Source organism: Enhydra lutris, unplaced genomic scaffold (assembly GCF_002288905.1).
Source record: "Enhydra lutris kenyoni isolate GAN:26980312 unplaced genomic scaffold, ASM228890v2 scaffoldscaffold14, whole genome shotgun sequence".
NCBI classification, from domain to species: domain Eukaryota; kingdom Metazoa; phylum Chordata; class Mammalia; order Carnivora; family Mustelidae; genus Enhydra; species Enhydra lutris.
The window spans coordinates 41,351,030-41,363,719 of record NW_019154098.1 but is presented as its reverse complement, the minus strand read 5'-3'; positions in this window follow the sequence as shown (position 1 = coordinate 41,363,719).

Sequence of the window (12,690 nt, the reverse complement as noted above, 5' to 3'; positions counted from 1 at the left end):
CCTTCTACCAGATGACAATAGTGTTGTCCGTGAGGCAGTGGCTATTTCCATCAAATCTCTGACCAAAAAAAGTGTCCAGTGTGTGTTCACTTTTCATCATGATGTGATTAATAACCCCAGGAAACTTCATTTCATTCTGCTTGCTAAAATGAGAGTAATTAGAGCAGCCTTTGACCCTTTCTTCTCTACCCCTCTTAGTTTACAGCGAGTTGTGAAATGTGATAAGTTAATTCTTAAATATATACCTTTATGCCAAGAACAAGTATCTCCTATTTGACTTGCTTTTCCCCCACAGGAACTTGGTATTGTTTATTTAAGAATTTGATATCTAGCATTTTTGTCAGGTGAAACTGAGAAGTGTCCTCCAGGTGACACAACTGCCCTATCAACAGAGAGTTTAGAACTTGTCCCTTAGCTTAGCATCTGTGGTAATAACTGGACCCTTAGCTCCTTGTGGAAGGTACAATTTGCATTCCTACTTTGAACTAAAAGTGAAACAGGGCTAGAAACATGGTCAGGGGCCATTACAATTAAATATACAAGCACCCAAAGGATTCCATTTGGAAGCCAAGTACCAAATTTTTCAGGTGTTTTGAAACATAACCTTTGATACATTTGGGGGAGCCTTGTGCGCTAAGTGAAAATCATCTTGAATTAACCCCAAAGAGTTTTTATTATCTATTATAGGGGCAGTGTTTAGGTATTGTAGAAAGTCTGGGAAACAAAATGTATAAAGAAGAAAATTAAAATTATTTTAATCCTATTTACAGAGATAACCACCTCCAAAATTCCAGTATATTTCTTTCCATTCTATTTTTTATACAATTATATAAATACATTTCACCAAAAAAAAAAAAACCTAAGTCTTATGCTATAAACAGTTTTTAATTTTTTTTTCCACTTGGCTTATCATGAGTCTTTCCCCCTGTCATTAAATATGTGTCAAAAATATAAATTTTCAGTACATCTGGGTGGTGGCTCACTCAGTTAAGCTTCTACCTTTGGCTCAGGTCCTGATTCCAGGTCCTGGGATGGTGCGCCACATTGGGCTCCTTGCTCAACGGGTAGTCTACTTCTCCCTCTCCATTTGCCTGCCGTTCCCCCTGCTTATGCTCCCTTTCTCTCTCTCTCTCTCTGTCAAATAAATAAGTAAAATCTTTACAAATGTATATAAATTTTCATGGCTGCAAAGATTTCATAACACAGGAAATCCTTCCTAAGGCATTTTGGGGTTGCCTGCATTCTTGTTGAAATGCAGTGATCAAATAGCATCATGTGATTGCCAGGAACCTTCCTTGTAAGAGAACAATACAGATAAGTGTGAATTCATTGACTCCCATAACAAGTGCTCTCTTTGGGTACTCAGGCCTCTCCTGGGTTTCACTTGTGGCCTTGAGGTCTCAATACCTCTCTTGCTCTCTCTTTCACCATTCCATGCTGGCTTTTCTCACTTAATCTCTCCTTCCCTCCTCTGCCTTTTCTTCCCTCCCGCTCTCTCTTCCTCCCCTCCTCTTTCTCTCTCTCTCCCTTTTTCCTCTTTTCAACTCTACTTATCTCTGTTTGGCTTCTACCTGAGCAAGCAAGCAAGCAAGATCTCTTTGTGGAAGCAAGATACTACTCACACCTTCAAGTTTACACCCGCTCACAGACTGAGATCAGAAAGAGAAAATACCTTTCTTATGGTCCCACAAGGACCATGGAGATCTCTAAATGACCTCACAACAGGTCACATAACACCTCTCTGAACCAAACTGCAGTCTGGAGGATGGAATATTCTGATTGGCCAAGTCTAGACTACATCAGGTTCTCTTGCAAAGGGTCAGCTCCAGGGAATAGGGTCCTGGGCAGGAGTATTGACAGAAGAGCCTAGATCCTCTCTCTACTGCTTTTCTTTCCTATTTTTAAAATTACTAAGTGTCCTTACTAAGTATCAGTGTCACTTCAGCTCTGCAATTCAAGTCTTGCCTTTCATGTGCTATCATTAGATGAATGTACTTGATACCTTTGTGAACAGAGCACTAAAACCACAAAACTGTTTTCCCTGAATTCAGAAGAAAAAAAAATTCCAGAGTCTTTTCATGAAAAAAACATCTATCTTTTCATTTTCGAATCTTGAGACTGTCATTAAGACTATCAACCGGTCTGGTATATATCAAGTGAGTCTTGATTCTAGGATGTTAAATGGAAGGTAATGATACAATGACTTTGAGGGCAAGTCAACACCCAGAATTACAGGTGCAGTTCATTTAGTATTGATTCACTACAGCGCTATTTTTCTTAGAGAAGTTAATACAAACTTTTCCCTTGGCTTTCAGACAGAACAAGAGAGTGCACATCTCAGGCTCTTGGTTTTTCAGAGTTTGCGTGATACAGTGCTTTCCTCATTCTTAATGCTGTTGAGTAATTATTTTCTTACTCCTCTGTGGACAGTTATTTCTGCTGTGCTTTGACCAAGAATGGCTGACAAAAGGCATGCATGGGATAGTTTTGGCGATACTAGATGAAATCTGATTGCAAGTTAAAATGGGAATTGTACAACAGGTTAAAGTACCTTCAGGGAAATGCTCATGAAGACTGGGACTCCAGTTCAGCAGGGTTTGAGGGAAGCACTTTGACCTTATAAAGTTCCTCTTCATAATGCAGCCTGAGAAGACTGGCCAACAGTTGTGAGACTGCCAGCTGAAGGACAGCACTGTTGGTAGCATGTCATGCCTTCAAGGGCTTCAGACAACAGAAGAGGAATTACCAGTGTCTCATGCTGGGAACACTTCCTTACAGAGACTGACCTTGCTACACTAACCCCCAGATAACTCCAACCCATTTAGCACTTCTATTTTCAAGATGAAAATTTATAAATCTCAGATGTCTGAGAAGGTAGTTATTAACTAGTGAGCATAAAAGAACCTGTGGCCAGTTGATTCCTCTCTAGATCAATTTTGTGAAGTATTCTGGACAACTGTGTCTTTTGGGGCCACCCTAATAGAATACATTTATGGTCATCTGGACAGGAGGAGGTAACCTCAATTGTTTTAGCTTTTAATGAGGTTGGAATGTGCAGCTATCATAGCACTTACTACCTTCTGCTGGAATTGTCTGTCTTCTTCTCTGTCTTCCTCACTGGACTGTGAGTCATTCCAAGGGCTGGGGTGGAGTCTTATCAATCTTTTTATTCCTGTGATCTAGAGGAATGCTCTGTAGGTAGTAAATGTTTAATAAATATTTCTTGGGTGAGTGAATAAATGCTCAGAATGGAAATCTGGGAGTTATTCTTGATTCCTCTTTCTTCCTCATCCTTACCAACCCACCAACACATTCATTGGAAGGAAAAATAGCTCTATAGTCTACCCACTTTTCTCCCTCCCCAGACTACTGGGACTACCTCAGAAATTCTTCCCTGCTTCCCCTTGTTGCAGAGCACAAATTAATTTTTCATAAAAACCATAGAGAATTTTCAAATATATGAAATATCTCTATTGTCTTTTCATCTTACCCAGGGTAAAATCCAGAAGCCAGCTGCCCACCTCTCCAGGTATATCTCTTTCTTCTTTCTCACTTCTTCCTTCTGCTAAGGTATGTTGGGCTTCTTTCCATTTCTATAGCTCACTAGGATCTACTCTGCCTCCATTTTGTGTAAGGGCTGTTTCTCTGATGCCCTTCCCCCACCTCTCTCCTACTATCTCTTGCCTATTCTGCAGGTGTCAGCCTAAACATCACTCCCCGAGAGAAGCCTCCCTCACCATCCCTGTTGAAGGTAGACAGGCCTGCTAGTCTCTGTCCTGGCACTATTTTTTTCCTGTATAGTGCTTATCAAAATTAGTAGTTATGTAGCTACATATTAATTATTTTATTATGCATTTCTCTTACTAAACTGTCAGCTTTTTCTTGAGTGCAAGGATCATATCCATTTGCCATACTCCATCAGATATCTTGCTCATCACCTCACCACTTCTCAGCCTCAGCTCATGGCTGCGGCAGAGTTCCAAGAGATTTCAAACTGCTCTCCATTGACAGTACACATCTCAAGCCTGCACCAAATGCCTCTGCTTCCTGCCTAAAGACTTCCCTTACTCCCCTGGGTGAGGTGCAGCAGGAGCCCACTTGACATTCACATATGTACAGCCCAGAAGTGTGCAAGTGTTCATGCTCCATGGGGTGACTCCCAACCAAAGCAGGCTAGGAATCAAGGATAAATGCTTCTCCCTCTGATTCCTCTATACACTCCTCAGAAGGTGCCAACAAGGCTGGGCACCAGCCACCTGCACTGATGGCCAGTTCTGTAATGTAGCCTTATATTGGCTTTCCTCTTCCCTGTGTCCCTCTTCCTATTCCCTCACTTCTGCTCTGTAACATCACTTCCCAAATAAACCATCCACATGCAAGCCTTAGTCTCAGTCTCAGTTGTAGGGGAAGCCAAGCTAAGACAACCATTGCATACTCTGCAGCACCATACTTGGTGAGATGTTACTCAATAAAAAATTTTAAGCCAATAGATAAGCCAAGTATAAGTAAATGAAAATTATTGAAAAACTAAAAGGTAAGAGAAGCAGGAAATAAAGAAGCCATTAATACAATTTAGTACAAGAAAATTCAGCACTGCTTAAACTGACCAACTTACCAACCAGCAGAGACCTTCAGCACACATATGCTTTTAAAGAAAATAATTTTTTAAAGATTTATTTATTTATTTGAGGGGGGGAAAGAGAGAGAGAGAAAGAGAGAGCAAGTATGGGGGGAGGGACAGACGGAGAGGGAGAAGGAGAGACTCTCAAGCAGACCCCCCACTGAGCATGGAACCCTATGTAGGGCTCTACCCCATGACAATGCTGAGATCATGACCTGAGCGAAAATCAAGAGTCAGACTCTTAACTGACTGAGTCACCCAGGTGCCCCTCAGGTGTTTCTTTTTAAGCAGGTGAATTTTTGCCAATTCTATCTACTTAATCCTTCATCTTCCAGTCTGACATAACTTGGTTTGTGGAATGAGAGTGAGGTTTGGAATTAGACCTAACTGGCTTTGAATCTCCACATCTTTCTACTGCCATGATCTTACCAAGTTCTTCAAGGTTCCAATTTGCCTATCTGTAAAGTAGGAATACAAACATTGTTTAGAATATTGTTACAAAGATTTGAAAATAGGTCCTCACAAATAACTGATTTTTCTTTACCCAAAATATCTACCCTCTTTTTCCTTCCATCTCCAATGAAACATACACATTATTAGGGAATTTTTTTCTAAACTTGTGCCCATTGCTCAGAGCTGAAAGCGTGGTACAAGAATCTTCTGGCTAAATTTATCTTCACAGTTCCTACACTTAAAATATATCATCCCATCATTTGAAAGAAAATCTTCCTCAGGTAAAGGCCCTTACAATCACACAAAAAGCCTTTCAAAGGCATCATGGCCCTAGAGACTTCCCCCCTAGGGACATCACAGTGTGTCATAGGCCCTGATGAGTGGTGGATGTGTGGACACGGGTGTTCTGTGAGCCTGCAGCTCTCCACCCATCTCCGGCCATTTGTGCCTTTTGTCTGCTTGTGCTCTCAAAGGTCAGATCCTTATGAAAAATACTTGCTCTATTAATCATCTTGGAAGACTGCTCCAGACACATTTTCAGAAGGGATGCAGTAAGTTTTGTCTGCATAGTGCACCCTGGGAAAAGAGTTTCCCTTCCGAAAAGTAATCTTGCCTTCAGCCAAGTCTGCTCTGTTTTTTTTTTTCCCTTATTTTTTTAAAGTGTACAATTCAATGCTTTTTTTTTTCCTAGTTCTTTTTTTTAAGCACTGGAATGATTGCGTGTTCTGAAGGTGTTGGGAGGCACAGCCACCCCTTTGGCATAGGCATGTTTGTATTCTCAGGAGACGTGTGCCCAATTAGTGAGTTTCACATGACTGCTGGTGTTGGCAAATGATCTATACCCAGCTGGTGCTCAGTATTTGGGGGAACAGTGGAAGATTTAACCATTATTTGACAAGGACTCATTCAGTCAGAGACAGAATGGTATAATGGAGAGCTGAATGACCAGAACTAATAAAAGATGACCCAGTGATTCAACTAGCTCACAGTTGGAGTAATAATTTTAATACTCACTATTAGACCACAGAACTAAACATAATGGGACTGATTTCCCCACTGCATTTGTCTGTTGGGGAGGGGGAGGATATCTGATACTCTTCTCCCACTTCCTCATCTGGACTTCATAGCTCTTAGATCTTCTAGCATGATGGGGCACTTTCACTCACCAGATATATGTAAGCCAATCTCACCTGCCTATCTGTCCACTCAGTAGGGAATCACCTCCTGTGTGCAATGATGAAGCAAGCATAGAAGGTAGACATTCCAGAGTTTGCTTCTGTCTCAGGTAGAATTTTTATCTTTTGCCTTTTCCACTTGAGTCTCCCTAGTCCCCACATGATCTAATATCCCATTCCCCTACCCAACTCTTGACGACAACAAGAAAAAAACCTTAACCAATGTGTCACTCATTCATTAGGATTCCCATCTGGTGAGCTTAAGGCTTTTTTTTTTCAAAATCATGATAATATCTGTTACATTTCAGTTATAATTTTAACAAATCTGTGTACTGAATGAAAGCAGGATTTATTTCTATAGCAATTCTCACTTGGGATGAGAAATAAATGATAAACAAAATCCCACTGGGAGAGACTCCTGCAGAAACACCATGCCTAAAGAGGTAGACTGGTATGTTTAGTAAAAATATTTAAGAACCTGGACTGTTTCCCAGTGGGATCAGACCAGACAAGAACAATATAGTCTGCTTAGGAGACTGTCTGGGGATCTTTGTGAATGGCATCTGCAAGAGATAGATATTTCTTCCCCTCTCAGATTCCTACTCCTGTGTATGTGCAGGACTTAAAACTGAGTCATATTTTTCAAGAATGAATGTGGGTGTCACAGCTAGTGTTCTGTGGTCTATAACTTCATAATTAGCTTGTTCTAAAAGTACTCTAGGCACAGCTGAGCTCAGATGATTTTTTGAATGGCTTATCTCCAAGACTACTTCAATATGCCTTTTTTAATTGTCCACACTCCCTTCTACCACCACTGTCTTGCATAATTCCCACAATCAGCTAAAAGAGCTTTCAATGAAGAATCATCTTTGAACAAAAAAGCACAAGGGCTGGGGAGTGGTAACCAATTTGTAACTAAGGTATTCTGAAAATAGTCCTAACACAGCATTTCCCAGGCCTAACCACAGATGTCATTTGGTAATCATCAACTAACTCTCAGGCAATAGACAGTGAGCATCTTCTAAGGACCAAGTACTGTATTAGGTTCCAGGCAACAGAAATGCAAAAGAGCACAAATCTTCATCCTGTCTGGGAGGAGATCTCAGAGACAGAAATGTCAACAGTCTTTTTCGGTACAATGACATTTGAGCAACTATGAATGGCTCTGATGGGCAAAAACATGAAAATGTGAAAAACCGTGGCATGTACAGAGGGGACTGGTATGACTGGAGAGTGAGTCATGAGTGGGCCAGGACACAAAATGAATTTCTTTGTCAGGCAGCTGCAAAAACCTGATACTTTCTGAACTAGATAAATCAGGGGAGATTTACTATAAGGAGGTAGGGATATTTCACTAAACTCTAAGAGAAAAGGTCTAAGTAGGCTTAGGAACAGGAGCGCTAGTAGGAACTACTGCTGCAACACCATCTCTACCTCTTTTTTTCTCTTTCTGGGCCGTTCACCAGGAATGGATGTGCTTATCCTCTGTGCTCAGTGTGCTCCAATATAGTGGGACATTGGCCAGGGCTGGCTTCATGGGCACAGACCCATGTAATCAAATGGCCCCACATTTGGTTTTTTGCACTGGTGTGGCAATTCTGAGAATTTTCCACTGAACTTATGTTTTGTAAGTGAAGTCCATTTGGATGATGGAACATTCACATGCATTATTTCTTCCCATTCACATATAGTGTTTGGGCTGCCCCCTGAGCACAGAATTTCCATGGCTGCTATAATGCAGGACCATCCTGGGAGCTTCAAAGCAAGTACAAAGAAAGTATATGACTGCTGCTACTGAGTAAGGTGGGAAAGAGGGAGGTGTTGACATCCTAAAGGCCGCGCTCTTTGTTCTAACCAGAACAAGGACCAAGGAACCCTTTCAGTTTTATATTAAAGTGTGCAATATAATGATGCAACATTTCTCAGTGCTTATTACTCAGTACTCTTAATCCCTTTCTCTGTTTCACCCGTTACCCACCCCACCCCACCCACCCACCACCCCCACCCCCACCCACTGGCAACCACCAGTTTTTTCTCTATACTTAAGACTCTGTTTTTTTAGTTTGTTTGTTTATTTTTTCTTAAATTCTACATATGAGTTAAATCATAAGGTATTTGTCTTTCTCTGACTTATTTTTTTTTCTCTGACTTATTTTGCTTAGCTTTGTACCCTCTACATCTACCATGTGTTGCAAATAGCAAGATCTCATTCTTTCTTATGGCTGAGCAATATTCCATTGGATGTATGTACCACATCTTCCTAACCATTCATCTACTGATGGTCACATGCTTTCTTATACAGGTTGTTTCTCTGCATTAGTGAACCATTTAATGCTGAAATGATGACACAGAAGGAAAGGGAAATACAGGCAATGCATAGTTCCTCTCCTTTTCAGTCTTCCTTACTTATTAATAAGCTGAAGGTACAGAGTGTCAGTATAATGTATCAAAAAATTAAATAAAGACTGTTGAGTTGGTTTGTGTAGCATTTCTACAGTTATGGTAAGAATGAAATATATATGCATGTATAAGCCAAGAAATATGAATTGTGTAATTTTTGTGATACCACGTATGAGTTAAATACATTTAAAACTGGCATTGCACAATATAAAGATGAATGGTAAATCCATACTAATAATTTACAATTTTGATTTTTTCTTAACTTAGAATGTCATTAAATAGCAAATAAAAAGCAAAATGCTAAGCTGAAAGAGAGACTACCCAAAAAAGAAAAGGTTTGATACCTTTGTACATTTAATAGCACTTCTCTCCTGCTTTTGAACAAAGCACTCTACGTATTTATTTTGCTCTGGGCCCTACATATTATGTAGCCAGCCCTATTCTGGAGATATTTGCGTGAACAAAATGGAAGGGGTACCTGTTGTCATGGAGCTCATTTTCTGCTCGGGAGAACAATAAAAGAAACAGAGACAGGGACAGGGAGACGAGGGAGAGGGAGAGAAAGAAAAAGAGAGAGGAAAAGAGGAAGGCAGGCAGGAAGGCAGGAAGGAAGGAAGGGAAGGAAGGAAGAGGAAGAAAGGAAAACCTCACTATCTCATAACTGTTTTGAGGAAGTAAGCAGGGTGATAATTCCCATGATTATCAAGGGAAGGTGATCTACTATAGTGTGTATGGGTAGCAGAGAAAGCCTCTCTGAGGAAATGTTTTCCAGCTGAGACCTAAAGTAGGAGCAGTTAATGACTTTGTGGAATTGAAAATCTTATTCTTCATACCTAGACTCTGTTCCACACTTCGAAATCAGCCAGAATAAGCCCACTTCCTTCACACAGTTTTATAGATGACAGCCAAGTTTTCCCCAGGCTTCACTTCTCTCTGCTATGCCTCTTGCTCCTGGGTGACCCTCCTCTGGACTTCCTTTCGAAGGACCTCCAGAGACTTTTCTCGTTGAAGCTACCCATAGACCAGGACAGGTTGAGGAGAATAATATGAGGTGCCTGTATTTCTGCCCAAGAGCCTCAAGGAAGCCGGAAACCCAGTACCGGGAGGAAGAATTCCCTTTTTCCAGTAAGTCTTGGGAAAAGACACCTGACCAAACCTCCGGCCTTTGTTAGTCATGCAAAGAAAATCACCTCAGAAGAAAGGGCGATTTGAATGAGCCCAGATGTTTCACTTAAAACCACAACCAGGCATAGCATTTAAGCAATTTCTTTGCAGTCATTTCTTTTTATGTCATGCAAATGCTCAAAAATGGTCTAGGGAGACAGCATGTCTTAAAAGATGACAATTGCAAATGGCAGCAAAGAGCAAACACGATAATAACTTGTCATGTTTAACACAAAGTTACAGCAAAGGCAAGCTGCTTAGCAGTAAGCAGATGTGGACTAAAAGGCAGATTGCAGACCGCCAAATGCAGGTAGGTCACAAAGCATTTTGGTAAAGCATTATAAAAGTACTACCTATGGTAGAACATACACAGTAAATATAATATTTCAAGAAGGATTTAGAAACATGCATGATTTACTATGTGAGAGTTTAGAAAAAAGAGAAATTGATGTCTCAATCAAAGGAGCTAAGAGTTTTGCCAAGTGAAGCAGAATATGATTATGTAGAGGATTTTAAACTAGGATTTATTTTTTTTCCAAAAAGAATGCTGCACTTGGCAGCCATCTCCATTCCAGTGCACAGAAGTTAGTAAATTGATGAAATAGCGGGGGATTCTTCTAGAGAGGCTAATTGCTACACCAGCTTCTGCCAAGACCATTTGAAAATAAACCCCTCGGTCCTATGGTACTGTCACCTCAAAGAGATTGGGGTTGCCAATTAAAAGCTCAACAAGTAGAAGGTGAATTTAGGCATTTAAACATGATATGTTCTCACTAGATATGTGTTGAATGAATAAGAGGATAGAGTCTGGAAGTTGCGGTTGCAGGACAATCTCTTTGACGAGGCTCTGGAAACTCTAAATGTTTTACAATGGCACGGGTATAGATTCTTACACAAGCATGTCCACAGACATGTGTAATTATCTGACATACATGAGCTGTTCAGTCTTAACTATATGCACATAATGAATCTGAGGAGTTTGGTCTACACATGGAAAAGACGAGTTTACTTGCCAATGGGGCACCTGTGGTGAATGGGGGAAGAGCAGCCTGACACTTGATCGCAATCGGTAGCACAGACTGCTCTGCCAGACCGCCATTGCCTCATCCTGCAAAGGCTGGGACCATGACCTCTTGTGGGCAAGTCCATTGTGTGATGTGATGCAGCAAGTGCTTCCAGTTGTGACTCTTCTCAAGCCAGTCCCTACAGACATCGCCAGTTTATGAGATATTTGGGAGCAGCAAAAGCAGCATGGGCAGTTGCCGTTTATTTTTATGCTGTCAGATGGGGAAACTTGACAATGAGATTTATGGAGGTGCTTCCTCAGATCAGGGACTTTTGGGAATTGCAAGACCAAGAGGCCCAACTTGTTGGAGTGCTTGCTATTCATACAATGATGCTTTCTTACAGTTGTGACAAAACATGGAAATACATTGAACTTGAAATTCAAGAAAAAAAAAAAAAAGCAAGGAGCATGACTATACCTTCAGAAGTGCAATTACTTATTTTAAAACTGGACCGATAACTTCTGAAGAATGCAATCATCTTACAATTAAGTAAATACAAAGTAAATACAAAATTAGAAGGATTATGGAACTATTTTTTTATTATATTAGTACATACAGTACATCATTAGTTTTTGATGTAGTACTCCAAGATTCATTGTTTGCGTATCATTTAACACTCAGAGCTCCATGCAATCTATGCCCTCCTCAATACCCATCACCAGACTAATCCGTTCCCTCACCCCACTCCCCTCTAAAACCCTCAGTTTGTTTCTTGGAGTCCATAGTCTCTCATGGTTCTTCTCCCCCTCCGATTTCCACTCCCTTCATTTTTCTCTTCCTTCTCCTGATGTCCTCCATGCTATTCTTTATGTGCCACAAATAGGTAAAACCATATGATAATTAACTTTCCCTGCTTGACTTATTTCACTCAGCATAATCTCCAGTCCCATCCATGTTGATGCAAAAGCTGGGTATTCCTCCTTTCTGATGGCTGAGTGATATTCCATTGTATATATGGACCACATATTCTTTATCCATTTGTCTGTGAAAGGGCATCTCTGCTCTTTCCACAGTTTCACTATTGTGGACACTGCTGCTATGAACATTGGGGTGCATATGGCCCTTCTTTTTACTACATCTGTATCTTTGGTGTAAATATCCAGTAGTGCAATTTCTTGGTCATAGGGTAGCTCTATTTTTAACTTTTTGAGGAACCTCCACACTGTTTTCCAAAGTGGCTACACCAACTTGCATTCCCACCAAGAGTATAAGAGGGTTCCCCTTTCTCCACAGCCTCTCCAACATTTGTTGTCTTGCCTTGTCAATTTTTGCCATTCTAGCTGGTGTAAGGTGGTATCTCAATGTGATTTTGATTTGGGTTTCCCTAATAGCTAATGATGGTGAACATTTTTTTCATATGTCTGTTAGCCAGTTGTATGCCTTCTTTGGAGAAGTATCCATGTCTTCTGCCCATTCTTTGAGTTGATTATTTGTTTTATGGATGCTGAGTTTGAGAAGTTCTTATTGATCTTGGGTATCAGCCCTTTGTCTGCAGTGTTGCAAATATGTTCTCCCATTCAGTGGCTTGCCTCTTTGTTTTGTTGATTGTTTCCTTTGTTCTGCAGAAGATGTTTATCTTGATGAAGTCCCATAAGTTCATTTTCACTTTTGTTTCTTTTGCCTTTGGAGATGTGTCTTGAAAGAAGTTGCTGTGACTAATGTCAAAGAGGTTACTGCCTATGTTTTCATCTAGGATTTTGATGGATTCCTGTCTCAAATTGTGTGAGACAGGATTATGGAATTATTGATGAAAACAGAGTTGCAACCTCAGAAGCAGATTTCATCTTTGTTGGATTACAGTCACAATTTT